Source organism: Ambystoma mexicanum, chromosome 14 (genome assembly GCF_040938575.1).
Source record: "Ambystoma mexicanum isolate Mex_15411 chromosome 14, UKY_AmexF1_1, whole genome shotgun sequence".
NCBI classification, from domain to species: Eukaryota; Metazoa; Chordata; class Amphibia; order Caudata; family Ambystomatidae; genus Ambystoma; species Ambystoma mexicanum.
In genome coordinates this window covers 140,296,551-140,316,327 of record NC_090940.1, presented here as the reverse complement: position 1 = coordinate 140,316,327, position 19,777 = coordinate 140,296,551, and the positions used below count along the sequence as shown (strand labels likewise).

The 19,777-nt window shown below is 45.8% G+C and overlaps 1 protein-coding gene across 3 annotated transcripts in view; it reads left to right on the top strand.

Annotated features, from left to right (window-relative positions):
* The window catches only part of MTA1 (metastasis associated 1), a 1,118,686-nt gene that overhangs the window by 298,654 nt on the left and 800,255 nt on the right, over window positions 1-19,777 (top strand). The window lies entirely within an intron of this gene.

Genomic DNA, 19,777 nt, shown 5'->3' with positions numbered 1-19,777 from the left:
GGAAAAGGTGATACTTGAGCTGATTTTTGAACCGCTTGATACAGGGACAAGAGCAAAATTCAAAGGGGAGAGAATTCCAAGTGTTGGGGCAAGAAGCTGAAACAAACTTAAGTGAGAAGCTGCGCAAGGCGCGTGAGGAACGGAAAGAAGAAAATGCGAAGAAGACCAAAGATTCTGAGAGGGTAGGAAAAACGAAATAAAGGAAGAGAGATAAGGTAGGGGCAAGTGTGTGAGTACATCTAAAAACAAGACAAAGAAAATGTAATTCACTGTGACGCCCCCTTCCAAGAAACAGAAAATTAACAATTAGAGAGGTAAGAGGAGAACCAGTTAAAAGCAGTGCCAGGGACCCTGAGAGAAGAAAGGGTTGCATTTAGAGTTGTGTGGTCAACAGTATCAAGGCTGTACTAGGATCAAGAAGAATACAATGCACACTATGACATGGCGTGCGTGACAAATAGAATCCGATACACACGAGAGGGATTTCCATGGAAAAGCCAGAGTGCAAACCAGATTGTTGAGGGGGAAGTGGATTATTTAGGTTAAGATAAGAAGAAAGTTGTGAGTGAACCAGGCATTCCCAGAGTTTAGAAGCCAAATAGGGCGGAAATTAGAGGGATCAGAAAAGTCAAGAGAAGGTTTTTTTTAGGAGCAGTAGGACAGTGGCATGTTTGTAGCTGAAGGAAGGAACCTGAGAGATTGAATAGGATAGTAAAAAAAAAAGAAGCAAGATCAGGGTACACTGATATAACCGGAGAAGTTTGGTGGGGTTCTGGAAGAGCAGTCGTAGGATGCGTCCATAGGACCACAGATATGACAGCACCTTCTGAAATAGGTGAGAAGAAAGAGAGAGAGAGAGATTAAGTAGATGAAGAGAATGTGGCACAAGAAAAGGAGTAATAGAAGGGGTGGAGCAGGAGGGGGCAGTACTAGTAGATAAAGCTGCAGAACATGCAGAGGAGCGTTTCAATCTTAGCTAGGATAAAGTCAGCAAAGTCTGAGGGAGAAAGATTGGAGGATGTAAAGGGATCAGGGTCGGAGGTTAAGAGACTGTTCAAAGTGTTAAAGAGCAGTTCAGGAGAATTGGCTTGAGAGGAAATCAGAGTTTGAAAGTAGCTATATGTAGCATGTTTTGAGACCAGAAGCGTAATAAGTAAGGGCAGCCGAAAATGATTGATAATTAGCAGGGGATTTATTTTTGATCCAGCGATGTTCGGCTATGTGGGCAAGAGTGCTGAAAGATTTCAAGGAGGTAGAAAGCCAGGGCCAAGGGGATCGACCCTTAGGTTGAAAGCCAGAGGAGGGTGGGGGGTGGGCAATAGGATCAGGAGGAAATAGCAGAATATAAAGAGGTGAGATGATTCTCTGTGTTAGAAGTAGAGTAGTGACTATGATTAGCAAGCTATGCCAGGATAGAGGTTGAAAGGGTTGCAGAGTCCAAGTTTTGTAGAGCACGACGTAGAAATGTTGATGTTGATGGTGGGCAGGGTGTGGGGGTGTGGTCACGATACGCGAACTGCTAACCAAGAAATGATTGGCAGGAGGAAAAGGGGTGAAAGGAAGTAGACTCAATAAGGTCAAGATTGGCAGATATAAAGATTAAATCATGGACACCTCCTTTTGCATGTGTAGGAGGGGAAGGATACCTAAACATTGTAAGCAGATGTAAGGCAATCAGATGAGTTTGACTGAATAAGATGAATGTTAAAATCCCCAGCCTTGATGAGTGGAGAATCAGTTTGGTCAATAGAGGGAGACGGGGGGAGGATAAATAGTCAAGATAGAAAGAGAAACCGGGGAAGAAAAGGATATTTCATACATAAGGACAACATACTTCCCCCTCCTACTTACCATCATCAATCATGCAAACACTACGACTAACCCTACCAATCTAGTAACGCTCTACAACCAAACCCTACAAGAGGCTATCGACAAAGGGGCACCGCTAGGCCTTCGCAAACCTAAACCTATTGCCCACGCCAACTCATGGTTCACCAGGAACCTAAAAAACCTTCACACGGCCAAAAGAACAGCAGAGAACATCTGGAGAAAAAAACAGACAAAAACAAACAACTCCTCTGTGTCTGAACATAAGTCCGCCAACATCCACGCAAAGAGTAACAACTATAATACGAGAATCGAGAATGCCAACTCGAACTCCAAATAACTTTTCATCATACTTGGGGAGCTTGAATCACCTGCCCCTACCCCAGACCATTGCACCAAGGACATTACCTGGTGCACCAATATCTAAAATGCACTTTCTGACAGTCGCATCACTTCATAACAAAATCAAAGCCAAAACAACTAAGCTTTCCCCAGCAAACCTGCAGCCTGATCTGCTGAATCCCAACAACCTCCCCATCCCCAGATTAGAATTCACCCCAATCTCCACTGCGGAAACGCTAAAAATCATTAAGGGCCTAAAGCCATCCAGATGTCAAGGTGACATCTGCCCAGCAACCATCATCAAAGACTGTGCTGAAAAACTTGCACCATTCATCACAAATCTTATCAACAACTCCTTCAACACCAGCAATGTACCAGGGAATTTCAAAGAGGCATGGTTGCTCCCCCGGCTAAAAAGAAAAACCACTCTAGACCCTAACATCCAACCAACTAACGGCCAATCCCCACAGTGCCATTTCTCTTAGAAAAATCCTAGACAGGGTTGCATACCTACAAATATAAAAATATTGGGAGACCCACAATCTTTTAGGCCTCCGCCAAGCAGGTTTGCGTCCAGGCCAGGGGACAGAAACTGCCATAATGGACCTTGAAATCCAAATGGATCAAATCAAGGACAAAGGCGACCTAGCAATCCTCCTCCTCCTCCTACACCTGTCCGCCACATTCGACCTTGTCAACCACAATATCCTCGGTCAACATCTAGAACAGGCAGCCCACTTCTCAACCAGCGCCATAAAGTGGATCAAATCCTTCCTGGCAGACCAAACCACGAGAGTCTTCTCCTCCACTGCAGCAGCACAACCTGTTCTTGTCACACGCGAAGTACCTCAAGGGTCCTGCATCTCCCCTACTCTCTATAATGTGTTTACTAAGCCGCTCTTCGACCTCCTCGACAAACTGGGCACCACATACACAAACTATGCTGACGACACCCAAATACTCCTTCCCATCACAGGCAATTTCGACACTGACACCAAACTCCTCAACATCATCTACCTCATTATTCAACATGAGCTCTGTCTAAATGACGAAAAAAACAAACTACTATTAATTGGCAATCCCACCAGACTTAACTCACTACCACAAGCCTACAAAGCCTTCAAAAGCGATGGTAACATCACCACAGTGGCCAAGGAGGTAAAAACTCTAGGAGTCTACATGGACTCCTCTCCATCCCTCTCCAGACAAGTCAATGCCATCAGCTCATCAGCAGCATACACGGCCAAACTGATCACAGCTAGCAGACCTTTCCTGACGACAGACAACTTTGTCACATTAGCCAGAGCACTCATCCTTTTGAGAGTTGACTACTGCAACTCCCTCTTTGCAGGCACAAACACCCATAACACCAACAAGCTGCAAATAACGCAAAATAACCCAATCGGAGCTGCCATCAACATCCCCAAAAAAGACCATATCTCCACAGCCAAGCAAAACCTTCACTGGCTCTCAGTATGGGACCGTATTACATTCAAAGTTCTGTCCCTAACGCACAAATGTTTGTCCGACAATGCCCCAGCATACCTTACCAACCAAATTTCCAAAGCACAGACAATCGGACCCACCCGTTCTGCCTATTCACACCTGCTCCCTATCCCAAGATTCAAACTGCAAAAGACTGGAGACATCAGCTACCCAGTAATTGCTGCCAAACAGTGGAATGCTATGTCACTAGCACGAACAGCGAACCTATCGCTCTGGTTGTTCCGAAAGAGCCAGAAACTTGGCTATTCGTGCAAAGATGTTGCATGTAACCTGTATGTCATGTACTAATCAATACACCTGCTGTAAGACAAACTGTAAGTAACATGTAAGTCCTGTGGCATGACTTTAACACAACCAGAGTATACAAACTTGTAACCATATCCTTAAGCAAAACGCCCAGATGCCTTAGAGCTTAGCTGCGCTCTATAAATGTACAAATAAATATATATAAAATGAAATTCGAAGGAAGTATGAGGAAGGGAAGAGGTGGCAGGGATCCAGCTGGGATGGAATAGAACACAAGTGCCACCCCCCGAGTGAAGGGGTCGGGAGAGTGTGAAAATGAAGAACAGCAAGAGGTTAGAGCAGCTGCAGTGGCAGTGTCATCAGGATGATTCCAAGTCTCTGTGATAGAAAATTCAAAAGAAAGGAAGAGATCAATAACCCTGTGGGACTTTGGTGGCAAGGGAGATTTTACAGATCTGTTCACTGGGGAGTAATGGTCACCCCCAGTGAGGTCCTGCTGGCTCAATACCATAGGCTGGATTTTGTGTAGCAAGCTCACCTCCCTAGTTTCAAAAGGGGTGGCTCCCCATCGGGCAGAAGGGAAGAATTCCATGGATTTTTCACACTATCCTCTTAATGTAACATTTTGTTGTTGCTGTTTTTGGAAATCCTTTTACTTTCCTTCTGCTGAATGCTTTTTCATCTTTCACAGTGAGAGGCTTTGCCTCACAAACCTTTCCTTACATATTTTATTTTAAATACAATTTTTTTTTCTTCTAATTTGCTCCGATCTATTTTTTTTCTCTGATCTGCTAAGGATCTTGTGGCATGTGTAAAAAAACAAAAAAGCATGTACCCGTGGCATGCTCTATTTCGACTGCTGATTCTTAGTCTCTGTCACTCCCCTCTGCAATCTTCATCTGTTGCGGCCTCGTGGTTTTTCTGCATGATTCACTTCTTAGTTCCTTCAGCACTTGCAAGCCAAAAAAAGAGTAGTCCCTGATGCTCTGGTGAACTTCTTCCTGAACCACTGCAATTCAGATTTAGTTAGCAGGGCTTCATACCTGTGTCCGTGTAGGGATGGAACAGTCTGTCCAAAACTGGGAAGAAATGTGCTTTTCCAGTTAGCTTCCCCATGTCCATTCAGGGATTGTTGGCTCTGGATTGTCTTGAGTGGTGGTGCCTTTACATCATGCAAGTACCAAATTCAGTGCTTAATTTGTGCGTGGTGTTTGCCAGGGCTCAGCTCAGCCTGGCACTTATTTCTGGGCACCACACTTATTTAGGCGCCTGTTTCATTCTGATGATGTGGCCTTATAATAGTCAGTCGCACAACAAGCAGCAACAGTGTTCATGGGCCATGCGTCTATGCATCCCGGCCAGCTTACTGTTTATGAACATAATGACCCACATTGGTACTGAGGTGCTAGTTGGCTATTCTCATGAATAACAATGAGTTGGAAGGTGGCTGTGCTTGGATTTTGTGCCTGCCATGCCAATAAACTCTTCCAGTCAGCCAGCATGACATTTTTGCTGCTCTGCTGCTGAAAAATCAGCATCATTGCCAAATCAGGGTGAGTGGCTCAAGGATGTGGTGCAGGCAGCAGCCAGTCAGAAGTAAAATGGACAAGTAACAAGTTTTGTTATTGTGATTTGTACTACACACCACTGTCCTTTTCATGGTTTCAAAGTGGGGATCTAAAACAGAAAAAGTTGGGTGATTGGGGGACAAGGCAAGGCATTGTGCTCAACTGTTGGTGCTGATAGTGTGTTCTCTTGGTTGTATATGATTTTTCCTCAGAAGTCTTCCCTTTCCAGAAGGGAGACCTGGGGGACTAGGTGGATCTCTGAGTTGTGGGTGGATGTTGTGTAGAGATTTCACTAAGTAGTGATGGCTTGATTATTTTTAGCCACATGTGTGTCAGTGAGTTAGTGAGTGTGTTTTGAGTGAGGTGTTTGGAAAGTGAGGTTGTTGGTCCGCTGGATTTTTGGCCAGATCTGCTGGCTAAATTTGGCGTGTTTGACGTTGTTTTGTACGATTGTTTCTGGCTGTATCTTCATTCTGTGTAGGAGTCCCGCCTTCCCACGCAGGCAGTGGGCGATGGCTCAGGAGGAGAAAAGTAGCCATCAGTCTGAATGTGTCTTTGTTTTGAAAGTTTGATGTGGTGTTTCCTAAAACTGTATTTATCTTTTTGTGTTCATTTGATGTCTCTATTGTTAAAGAAGGTGATGGGTCATGCAGCAGCGCCATTGTTGTCAGCCTGTTGGTGTCTGTTTACTATCTTAGAGTTGTGGTTAGAGCTCTATGGTAGTGTTTTGAATAGCCAAGTTTTTACTTTTTCTGAAATGTAAAATGGTCCATAGGTTTGTTATGAGGTTAAAGGCAGTATCTCTGTATTTCTTTTTCTCATAGTGTCTTGATTCTATAAATATGTCACTGCTTAATCTGTGTCCTTTTTGTGTGATAGGATGTGATTTATGATGGAGAAATTCCCTTCCCTATCTATGCAGTGCCCTGTGAATGTTACCTTTTGAAGTGGATACTTATCTTCACTGGTAACCAGTGTAGTGTATGTTTTCCCTCCTATTTAATCAATAGAAGTCTTGCTGTTGTGTTTTGGTTGTGTTTTAGTTTCTTGGCGAAGTAGTCGGGCATTCCTAAGTATAGGCTGTTGCCATAATCTCACTGAGATTATCAGGAATAGATTATGGTAAGTGTTGGTGTGGGAAGCTTTGTTATGGTGTATGCATCTGATGAAGCGTAGGTGGTAGAAGCACCTTCATACTGTTGTTGATCTGTAGTTCTAGTGTGAGTCCGTTTTACAGGATTATTCCTAGATTTTTGTATTACTGTTGGCGTTTCCGGTTTTATTCCTATTTCCAGAGGCCAGAGTAGTGAAGTCTGTTCATTGTCATTGCGTGGAGTGATCAGTATTTGTTTCGTTTGGGTTTAGTGTTAGATTGCAGTTGGTCATCCAGAGGTTTACCTCATCGATGCGTTCATAGAGGGAGTTCCTCTCATTGGTCCGATACCTAACTGCTATTAGTCCAGAATTCCAGTTGATTCCACATGATCAAGGATTTGTTGGTATACGTCCACAGGATTTTGGAATGGTTATATATGCTGGACATGGGCCTGTAGTCTGTTGGATCGTCTGTTTTCCTGATTCATTTAAAAAATAAAAAAGTGATTTCACGTAGACTGCTTTATAAGCCTTTGGTAGTATTCCTATTTCCAGCGAAGGATTCATCAATTTTTGGAAGTAGACGACCAAAGTTTATTTGAGTAGACTTTTGTACAAGTCTACTTGTGGGCAAGGATCATTGGGTGATCCTGCTTTTTTCTCTCATCTATTAGTTTGTTGAACCAGTCTTATAAAATTGGTCTGGAGTAGTTGAGTTCTGTTATGAGGTTTCCTGCGTCTGGTATGTTGTTTGTTGTTAGAGTTACTTGTGTCAATGGCCTTTTGTATTTTATTTTGATTATAAATTGGTTTGCAATGTTCTTGCTTAGCTTTTGTGAGTGTGTCCGTGTATTGCTGCATTAGAAAAGCTTCTCCATTTGGTTGAGGATTCTGTACATTTCCTTCTGTGGGTTCTTTGCTGATTCAGTTATTTAGATGTAATGCTAAAACTGCTGTTGGAATGTGATTTTGCCGTTTGATTCTAGTGTTTTCTCCATGCTTTCTCTGACTTTCGGTTGATTTCCTTGAGTGCTCTCAGTTCGCCATGAACCATTTTGCTGCTTCTTTTCTGTGATGGGTTGAAAGTTTCCATAGGTGTTAATATATCTATGGAGCTTGTCATCTTTGTATGTTGTTTACTTTCTTAGATATCTGGCATCATTTGATTAACATGGTGGATGTCATGTTTGGTGTTTTCCATCAGTTATGCTAGGCATTCTAAATTTTCTACTGGTTCTGGTCGGTTGGTTTGAGTTTGTGGTTGGTGTGCGAGTTGAAATGTTTGACCAATAATGGGGATTTTTTTGTGGGCCATGGCGCTGCTTCCTCCTTTTCTATTTGCTTGTAGAAGTTTAAAAGTTGCATGGCAGGAATGTGTGTGCTATTACTTTGTAATTGTCTCGTAGCTATGTTTCGAAGGGATTGTGTCCTCCGACGTATTCCTCATCTTTGATATACGTTTCCAGCTTGCTGGCCTCTGAAATATTTTCTGTAGAGGGAGCTGCGCGTCGACGTCTGCCGAGTCGATGTCCCTCGACGGCCACCGTATCGGCGCCGACGTCACCATGCCCATAAATAGACGCGCGCTGCGTCCGTTGCTTAGTTCCGTTTTTCCGCGCTTCGTGGGGCCTCGGAACGTCGTTGCTCAGTTCAGTCAGGTTTATCTAAATCTATTTTGACGAATATTCCTTATAGTTCTCGATGGCTTCTTCATCAGAGCCGACGACGCCGCGATCCGGCTTCAAAAAGTGTCGAGACTGCAGTAAAAAAATGTCAATAACGGATCCACGCAGGGTCTGTTTATGGTGCTTGGGGTCCGAGCACCATTGTTCGGAGTGTGAGGGCTGCATGTCCATGACGGCGAAAGCCCTGAAGGAGCGAAAGGGGAAGCTTGAGAGAGGTAAGTCAGCCTAATCCTCCTCGAAGGTTTCGTCGGTCGAGACATTCGTCTCCTCGCCGTCAAACACTCCCATTCCAGATCTCGAAGCAGCTCCCACCATTCGTCGAGATCTAGACACTCAAAAAAGAGACGTCGAAGGTCCCACTCCTCGTCGTCTTCGGTGTCCCCAGAAAGAGTTTCCTGTCCCACCAAACACAGTTCTCAAGCTGAGTGGGAGGAATTCAGAAAGAAAATGTTAAGCGTCTTCGAGAACGTGGTCTCGACCCCCTCGAAGACAGCTGAGGGTGATACCCCGGGTGAAAAACCCAAAAAATCAAAACGCCGCAAGTCGCAGTATCCGGCGAAACATTCCACCCGAGAGCGCCATGAGCCATCGGGTAAGAAGGCACCGTCTTCGCCGTCGTCGAGGGTTCCTTCGACGCTGTAGTGGAAGATTCCTTCGACGCACGGGTCGGCGCCATCGACGCCGTTGTCGAAGGGTTCCTTGACGCATCGGCCGATCGACTCGACGCCATCGTCGACGCCGATGAAAGAGAGGACCAAGGCTCCACAGCCAACAGTGTTTTCAAGGGCCTCCGGCACGACGCCGAGACCGTCGTCGATGCCCTTCAGTAGGATCCCGATCCTCTCGAATTCTTCGAGGCCCCTTCCAGTTTTTTCGACGCCATTTTTGGCGCCTTCGAGGCCAGTTACATCGGCGTCGACGACTTCGACATTTTCTCGTCCAATAACGAGTTTGGCTACTTCAGCCCTAGAAATGGGCTTTACTCCATTTCAGAGATCAGAATACCCTGGTCTTTCTTCAATTCATGAAGAAAGAGAATACTCTGACCAAGAAACTTTTGGTTTACAGAGATCCTCACTGCCTGCTTCAGAGGATTTCACCTCTGAAGAAAGGAGGCTGAAGGAACTACAAGACTCAATTCATGAGGCCAGTGGACTTGACACTTCCCCAGAAGTGGAATTTGTAAAGCCAGACCCAGGGGAACATGCCGAAACACCATATAGAACCCTGATGGCAAGAATAATTGAGTTTATGGGCTGGTCTGCGCCTTCACCTGTTTTCCAACAGGATGATCTAACAGATATATTGGACAAAGGTCCACAGGAGGACCCGGTGGTCCCCTACCATGCAGCCCTGCAAAGAAAAATGCATCCAATTGGGAGACTCCCGAAGTCATCCCAGCAGTCAATAAAAGACTGTCGACAAAGTATAGGGTAGCGGCTGCTGACCCTGAATACCTGTCAAAACACCCGACCCCAGAGAGCCTGGTGGTTCAAGCGGCCACTTCATCCAGCAGTAGGACTGCTTACCCTACTGTCCCACAGGACAGGAATGACAAGAGGTACGACTCTATGGCAAAGAAAGTCTTCTCTGCCTTTAGTATGGCGTTGAAGTCCATCAACGCCACCTGTACGCTCGCCAGGTTCAGTCACACATTACGGGAGTGTGCTTCATCAGCGGCTGACTGCATACCCGATGGAGAGGAGAAGCAAGCCTTCCTTAACATCATTCAAGATGGCAAAGATGCCATGTGCGAGTCTCTTCAAACTGGCATCGATTCCGCTGACAGTATCAGCAGGGCCATGGCGGCTAGTACAACAATCCGCAGGCATGCGTGGTTGCGAAAGTCTGGCTTTGCTCCAGATGTACAGGCCAGACTTTTGAATATGCCCTTTGATGGCTCTTCGTTATTCGGAAAAAAGGCTGACAGTCTGGAAAAGTTACAGACTTCCAAGGCAGCAGCAAAATCTTTAGGAGCTGCTATCCGCCAGACTCCTTTTCGCCCCTCAGGAACCTCTGGCAGAGGAAAGACCTTTTGCTATTATTCCGCATTCGGAAAAGGCAGAGGACTGCCGGTTCAAAGAGGCCAAAGACGATCCACCCGAGGTGGACGGGTCAAAGGTACTAAGACCGCAGCAGCAGCAGGTGCCTTTTTACCCCCGGCATCTGCATCAGCCGCCCCCAAACCACTCTGATGCCTTCGCACACAAGATACTTGTGGGGGGCAGGTTAACTCACCATCTGACGGAATGGCAGGCTATAACGTCAGATGCTTGGGCGTTGGAGACAGTTGCCCAAGGTTACTGCCTACCTTTTCTACACATCCCTCAGAGTCATCGACCGGGGAACAGCTCCCGAAAAGTTCCAGATCCGCTCCTCTTGCAGGAAATTATGGACCTGCTAGAGAAAGGTGCCATAGAACCGGTACCTGTAGCGGACAGGAACAAGGGCTGGTACTCCCTCCCCCCCCCTACTTTCTCATACCAAAGAAGGACGGAGGACTGAGACCCATCCTGGACTTACGAGAATTGAACAAGTTCCTCAGGAAGAACAAGTTCAAGATGGTAACTCTCTCTCAGATCCTTCAGGCCCTCCAGCTCCAGGACTGGCTGGTATCTCTGGACCTTCAGGATGCTTATTTTCATGTGCCAATCCATCTCAAGCACAGGAAATACCTGAGGTTCGCAATTGGCAACTCTCATTATCAATTTCGAGTTCTGCCACTTGGGCTGACCTCCGCCCCGAGGTTCTTCACCAAGCTGATGTCGGTAGTGGCGGCGAGTCTAAGGAGGGAAGGGATCCACGTCTATCCCTACCTGGACGATTGGCTGATTAGGGCCGTATCTTCGGAACAGACCCGGACCCAACTAGATTATGTCTGCCTCTTCCTTCACAGACTGGGTTTCTCCCTCAATTTAAAGAAGTCACAGATGATACCATCTCAGAGACTCCAGTTCATTGGAGCGGTCCTGGACACTCCCTGGGAAAAGCCTCGCCACCAGAGGTGAGGGCTCAAGATATTCTACAGATGGTCACCAAGTTTCAAAATGCCCAACGTCTCCCAGCCTTCAACTTTTTGAGGTTGCTAGGCCTCATGGCATCCTGCATCTTCCTTGTGCCAGAGGCTCGCCTGAGAATGAGATCTCTTCAGTGGGCACTGAGAAGTCAGTGGTCACAATTCTCAGGGAGAATGTCAGACCTCCTCCGGATTCCGGACAAGGTAGCCCACAACCTTCAGTGGTGGACCTATTCGGAGAACATCTTGAAAGGAGAACTGTTTTGGCAACCATGGCCGGAGATAACAGTAGTCACAGACGCCTAGCTCACAGGGTGGGGGAGCCCATGCCAACGACTTGACCATCAGCAGTCGTTGGTCTCCATCGGAGTCCAGACTACATATCAACCTATTAGAGCTGAGGGCGATCAGACCAGCGCTGAAAGCTTTCCTGCCATCAGTACAGTGGAGAAATGTCCTGATAATGACGGACAACACGGTGGCCATGCACTACCTCAACAAAAGAGGAGGCGTAGGTTCACTACCACTGTGCAGAGAGGCAATGCAGCTCTGGTTTTGGGCAATTCGGGAAGGAATCTCTCTATCGGCAGTCCATCTAGCCGGAGAGAATAATTTGACAGCGGACGCTCTGAGCAGGCAGAGCACAGTCTCCCACGAATGGGAGCTAGCTCAGGAAGTCCTTCAAGAGATCTTCGCCCTTTGAGGAACCCCTCAGGTGGATCTGTTCGCCACAAGCACCAACAGGAAGTGCGATCTGTTCTGTGCAAGGGAATTTCCCACGAGAGGAGCTCTGGGAGACGCGTTCGTAGTGGACTGGGAGTTTCCACTCCTCTATGCGTTTCCACCACTCCCTGTTATTCCTCAAATGATCAGGAGGTTGAGAAGATTCCGGAAAACCATGATCCTAATTGCCCCGGACTGGGCCAGGAGAACGTGGTACCCGGACCTTCTAGATATGTCCATCTGTCCTCCAATCCGTCTTCCACCCAAAGAGAATCTTCTCTCGCAGAAGGGAGGTCAGGTTCTCCATCCAGACATCAGAACTCTCAACCTTCACGCTTGGCTTCTGAAAGGTTGAGGTACAAGGATTGGGATCTCCCTGATGACGTCATGGAGGTGTTGCTTTCGGCCAGAAGACCGGCAACAAAGTCTTTATACCGCTGCCGTTGGAACAAGTTTTGCAGCTGGTGTAGGGAACAGAATATCAACCCTTTTTCATGCGGTACACCAACGGTGCTATCGTTTCTACTCTACTTGGCAAACTCAGGCCTTCAAGTTGGCACTGTAAAAGGCTATCTCGCAGCGCTTTCTATCTTCAAGCGCACTGCGGAGGAACCATCGCATTTCAAAATTCCTCTAGTGGTACAATTTCTCAAGGGTCTGACTAATGTTTACCCTCCAAAACCATTCCAGGTTCCATTATGGGACTTAAAGTTAGTCTTAAACTTCTTAATGGGCACTCCATTCGAGCCACTTCACTCTTGCGCATTAAGATTTCTCACACTTAAAACTGTCCTACTTGTAGCACTAACATCGGCTAGGATGGTGAGTGAGCTACAAGCTCTCTCCTGTAAACCCCCTCATACAATCTTCCACAAGGACAAGGTTGTCCTCCAGGTGAAGCCTAATTTTCTCCCAAAGGTGGTTTCTGAATTCCATATTACTCAGAAAATTACCTTGCCTTCATTCTACCCTCCTCCTCATCCGGGGAAAGAGGAGGAAAGGCTACACAGGCTGGACCCTAGACGAGCGCTCAGCTTTTACATCAGCAGAATGGCTAGAATCAGGCAAGCAGACCAGCTGTTTGTAGGATACTCAGGTCATAAGTTGGGACTACCCATAACAAAACAAACCATCCCCAGGTGAATTATTTTGGCCATCCTGGAATGTTATAGACTAGCAGGGAAAGAGCCACCACAAAGCCTCAGGGCTTATTCAACCAGGGGTATCGCAGCTTCTTCAGCTCTCCAGAGAGGGGTACCGGTCTGGGACATATGTGCGGCTGCCACATGGTTGTCCGCTCATACATTCACAACATTTTACAATCTGGATTCCTCCACTGCTCAAGAGATCAGATTTGGCAAAGCCGTATTACACTCGGTCCATCCCTAAAGGGATACATAACACTATCACTCCCTCCTCCAATTACATACCACTGCTATGGGAGTCTATCAAAGATAAGGAATACGTCGGAGGACACAATCCCTTCGAAGAACAAGTTACTTTCTTACCTGGTAACGTTCTTTCGACGGGATGTTCCTACGACGTATTCCTTATCGCCCCTCCCATCCATCCCCGCAGTGAAAACTTCCCTTGTGGTTGCAGCTTTCGCTCCTTCAAGGTTACTAACCAATTCAGGCATGTCTTTCTTATACTATAAAACGGAACTGAGCAACGGACGCAGCGCTTGTCTATTTATGGGCATGGTGACGTCGGCGCCCTCTACAGAAAAAATTTCCGAGGCCAGCAAGCTGGAAACGTATATCAAAGATAAGGAATACGCCGGAGGAACATCCCGTCGAAAGAACGTTACCAGGTAAGAAAGTAACTTGTTCTTCTGTGAGGTAAAGGATGTCTATGCCACCTTCTATTTTCCCTCCTTGTCTGTTTGTCCGTTGTATTGAGGCATTATATCGAGTTTGTTGGGTTCAGTGTATTTTGGTTGTTTGTTGTTTGTGTCAATCTATTGTTAGTAGTAAAAAGGGCATTGTTGATTTGAGGTGAACATTTGCAGTATCCCATATTTTTAGACGGTTTTCCTGTTTTGAGAAGATGCTATGAGGTGTATCTTCTTTTGGTATGGGCAGTGTTGTGTCTAACTGCTGGGTTGATTAGCTGTGGGTCTGATACCATTATAGTGCGGCTTACTCTGTCTGATGCAGTTGGCTATCCAAACATGGTCAAGACACGCAATTGCTGTAATGTGACAATGCTGTGTAATTGGGCTTGAGAGGGTGTAATAGTGCAAAAGCCCTTTGGTCTGGGAAAACACTTGGGTGGGAAAATCAACATCAGTGCATGCGTTGAAGATGGCGTTCTGTACCCATGGCTGGCTTCAGGTGATCATGTAGTAGGGGTGGTGTTCCTCAGTTTGCAATAAGCCACCCTCCTGTTTGGGGAATTTCTACTTTTTGGGGGACGCTTCACCATGTTTTTGTAACTAATGTGCAGGATCTATTCTATTATTATTATTCATGAGATGGGCCAAATCATATTTTTCTTTGCTAGACTGATCTGTGGCTGCCAGTTCTTGTACAGGTATTCAAACCAATGATTACAGCTATTACCATCCCGTGTAGTTGGAAAATGGGGATTATAGTACCAATAAATAAAAAGAGGGATCGGCTGGACCCATATGCATTCCACCTGGTGAATCTACTGGACGGAACTTCAAAACCTTTTGTGGGAAATCTCTGGCAAAGGATGGAAGAGTGGGTACAGCATAGAAACATTCTATCAGACACCCAGCTTGCGTCTGGGGCAGGTACTGGTACCGTCTATCAGGGCCTAAATCTGTATCTTATATTAGCCAGACATGTGAGGCTTTTGGACACTGTCTACGTGGCTTTCGTGGACTTGAGTTCCGCTTTTGACTACGTAGACATGAGTCTCCTTTGGTCTGCTCTGAGCCAGGGGAGCTGATTTATGAATTTCCCAGGGGTGCCCAAATATAGGAAGTGACATCACCAGCAGTTATATGACCGCATTTTCACAGAGACATCAACTTGGTGCGAGTGGGGGGGGTGCAGAACAGTGGAAACATTGGCTAGCATGTACTGCATATACTAAAGTCAAGTAAGAAGGAGGTTTAAGCTTTCCAGTTTCATTCCAGTAGGCCAACACTGCCCCTACTCCACCCCTCTATAATCATCCAGGTTATAGTAGCCCTCAAAAGGCAGAGCAACACAACTAGGATGAGAGAACGAAATGCCATCCCATCATGTGAGTGTGTCAAACCTCAGAGCAAAGACTGTGCGTGTGCCTCCTACCCTGGAGCACAATCTCACTAATTTGGTGCATATCTCGCAAGTGGGTGCATGGGAATCCCATGCGTGTGTGTGGGCTGCAGACCCCGGATCACATGCTCACTTCTTCTGTGTGAAACTCTGGCCAAGGCTCTTTGGGCAAGCATTCAGGATGGGTCTCGCACCTTTAAACATTGTGGTATATTGAGTGGGCACCTCACTCCTTGGAGCATAGTATCACCTGTTGCTGGTAATCTCACAACTGAACGTACAGTTTCACTCTTGGTCATCTCTGTGACCCCATGTATATTAATAGTCAGTCTCCCATCTGGGAAGACAATTCTATTTCTGTTAAAAAACTCTGATCTATAGATCCATACCATATTCATTCATGTGTGTGCAGGGGTGATAACTTGTGTCTGAAAGAGCTCATTCTTTAATTCAGGGCAGAAAAAGGGGTAACAACCCCCTGTATGTGGGATCAGGCTCATTTTGCCCCATGGCCACTCACTCCAGAATGAGTGAGCAGGTTTTAAGACACTGCTGATTCTGCTATCCTACAGGCTCGAGCCTTCTATCCCTTGCCCCATCACGGCTTCCAACATTCTAAGCGGCAGTTTATGTACTGCAGGCAGCTCGGGACATGCCTGTTGCCAATTGAATGTAGCCAGATCTACTATTTAGACACTGGGAGAGTGTCATGAAGCCACATTGGTGGTGAAGAAGCACTCAACATACAGAACACAATGTTCTAGTGTTGCAGGCCTGCTGAGAAATGACAATTCAGTCTGTTTAAATGTAAAGCAGAGTGGCTGAGAGGTAAACGCACTGTGCCATTAAAAATAAAGAAGCTCTGGTGGGTGGAAGTCCTGCTTCGGTGGCATCAGGAATATGCAATTCCCTGCGGGGTAGTGTTGGTCAATTGCTATTGAAGTATACGAGCCCTATTGAGAAGTGCCATTAAAAGTGAAACTGTCCAGTAGGCTGGATCGGTGCTGCCCCATAAAAGGTGTACAAGCCTCTGTGAGAAGTGGCAGTACTGTCCCAATGGTGAGAGAAGTGTAGTATTTTCACATCAACTATGCTTAAGCACTTTGGGTTATTGAATAGTGCTGCTACATTCTGAGTAATTCCATCCCTTTAAATATATTAGCTCTTGTATAACCACAACAGTGTTGAGTTATTCTCATGATGATGATGATGTTAGACTTGCTCAATAGTTCTGGTTCTGTATCATTAAATGTACTTCAGATCTTCAGTGTCTCGGGAGGATGGCTCGGGGGCAACATGCTTGTCTTGAAAGCAAGACGACATGGAGCAACACAGGCTCGTCCCTCGGTCCGCGCAACACAGGTTCTGTCCTTCGGTTCACGCTTAGAAACCTCTGGGTTTTATTACGCACATTATAAATAACCAATAAAAATAAATCTGCTGAGAAGTACTAGGGCCTTGTCAATAAGAGTGTAGCAGCTCAACTGAGAAGTGCTGATGTTGTCCCATCAAAAGTATAGCAGCCCCACTAAGATGAACTAGTATTGCCTCAACAAAAGCATAGTATTAGAATTATAGAAGCCCTGTTTAGCAAGCTAAGTGAGGCGTACCAGCATTGCCCCATTTCAAATATGGCAGCTCTGGTAGAAAATAGATTACACAGCCCTGCTGAGAAGTGCTGTTCCTGTCTCTTTAAACGTATAGAAGCCCATTAGCTCTGCACCATTAGGCCCTGCAAGTACTGTCCCATTGAATGCTATTACACTGAACAAGGTCAACAGTATGGCAAGGTCCATACTGGGTTCTATGTGATAATTCTGCATTTTGAAGAACAAATACAAAAAAGACAATTTATTTCAGCCGATTGGTGTGGTCTTCAAAAGGCCGCATTATCACATTCTACTGCCCCCCGCCCTGCTAAACCCCCCTAAGAAGGTGATCCCACCTCACCCCACCCTCTCCCACGCTGTTCCCTTCCTTAGAATTCAGGGGCGTTACCTCCCTCAACGCCTTCGTTCCCCGCCCATAGAATAGCATTCACCCTCACCACGTACACACTCAGAGACATGCAAACAGTCTCATTTGCCCTCTCCCTGCCACCTCCCTTCGCAGATGCAATGCAAGAGGGATGCACAGATGTACAAGTACACCCAACCCAAAACGATTTTTAGAAATTGAGGGACAGACTTGCTTTGCATCTGTGCCTCCATTTCAAAAAATCGTTTTGGGTTGGGTGTACTTCTACATCTGTGCACCTCTCTTCCCAAGAGTGGTGCACAGATGTACAAATACACCCAACCCAAAAACGATTTTTAGAAATTGAGGGACAGATGCAAAACAAGAGCTTCTTGCTTTGCATCCGTCCCTCAATTTTTTAACATCATTTTTTACCCAGCTTTTACCCGGGTGCCAGAGAGAGACACAGTATGGGTGGAACAAAGGGCCAGCCATACTGCGTCTCTTCTCTATGGCCGTGGGGGTGGGGCTCAGCTCCGACTTCATTCCGCTGGCCGGTGCCCGGGCCCCAGAGCACCCACGTACTCTGCCCCCCTTCTCTGAGCGATATGGGAGTCCCCAAACGTTGTTGTCTATGATAGTTGCACTTCATGCACATTCTAGTGGATCTATCCATTATGAGAATGGGGGCGAAATAAGCAAATGTGTTAGAGTAAGAAAGGGAGTCTAGCAAGGGTGTGTGTGTTGACCCCCTTTTTGTTTAACCTATAAATTAATTCAGTTGTAAATGGCTTGGATGCCATCAACGCAAATGTACCAAGATGAGGGGAAAGGAGATTCCCAGTACAGAGTTATGCAGATGATGCTGTGCTTTTGGCAACTACGCCAAGATCGTTCCAAGTATTGATTAATGAATACAAATGCTATGGACCTCATTACGAGTTAGGTGGTACTGGCAAACATGTTGGTAACAGAGTAACCGCTGCATTACCACTATGCCAAACTATGGGTTTGGAGGGAAGGCGGAGGAAAAACCTCCACCAGCAATTCCTTTGCCTTACCGCCAAAAAACTGCCAAATCATCCGAATTACTGCCAGCAGTAATTCCCCATCGAATCCTATGGACTCTGATAAATGCGGACTAACAAGGTCTACCACCACTTAGAATGCGGCGGTAATTCCGCAAGACCAATTGGCAGTAACAGTAAATCCGTTTGGTGGTCTTTCGGCAGATTTGCCACCAAAATACCACCAAACTTGTAATGAGGCCCATATGTCAACCAGGAGTTTACCAGTTAACCAAAGCAAATGCTTTGTGTGTGTCTACCACCAGAAAGGAATTTACTTCAGGTAATTTAGGTGGTTGAAAACTTGCAGTATGTGAAAACTTAGATCACTTAGAGCTTCAAGGTTATCCTGGGAGAACCACATTGCAAAGTCAACAACCAAAATCAGGCAGGTGTCGGGTGGAATGTTTAGGTTTGCAAAAACAAATCTGCATTATTCACCCGACCATATGCTGGCCATAGGTTTACAGAAATGTAGACTCGCTATAGAAAGCTGAGAATGCCTTTCTGACACTTCTACTCTCTGTTCCACATTCAACTCTGTTTTATGTGACCTATCTGGAGAAGGCTTCGACCTATTTGGTTGACCTTCTGTATTGTATGCCTGTTCTTTTCTTGCATACCCTACGAACAGGCCCAGATGGAATCTGACATAGGCGATAATCGCCTTATGTCGCACACAAGCTGGTACAAGATAGGTTCTATAAACAACACACACTCTTCATAGATCAGCAATTTTTACTGCCACATTTGCAATGTCACTACCTAATGGGAAAAACATTCCTCACATTCCAAAAAGTGTCAGGCCAGGATGTACAAAAACAGCAAATCGCACAATAACTGAGACAGAAAACTTAATATGGGATGCTACTGCGAGTTTCCAACAAATGGCAGATGGAGCAAATGCAGGACGCCCATCTGGAGGCTTATGCGTATTCTTGCAACAGGGAAGGGGCATCGCTGGAAGTATGATCTCCAATGAACAAAAAGGAATTCTAGCGATTCTAATTGACCGAAACAGAACTGGTCAATAAAACAAATTCTGCTGATAAATGTCTATTGGCTTAATACTCATTCTGATATTAGGGTCATGATGGCGGCACTAGATACGATTATAGGTACATTTAAAACAAATTATGCCAATGCTGAAGTACTCCTGGTGGGTGATTTTAATTCACACTGTCTACCTCAAACACTCCATAAGGTGACCGGTGGAATGGTGCAACTCTCCATGCTAAGTTGTAAATGAAACAAGGGACAATGTGGAGAGAGTATTGGGAACGATGGGGAATGTCTATTTTGAATGGTATTACATTGGGCGACATACCTGCAAAACCAACATGGCATAGAAAAGAGCTCAAATCCTGGATAAGACTACGCTGTAGTGTCTGAAAAGCTAGCCCAAGTAGTTTCAAGATTAGAAGTAGTGAGTAATGTAGCGAGTGATCATGACAAATTAACGCTCCAAATCAAGCTCAACATAACTATGCCCTCTACAACCTGTTGTAAAAAT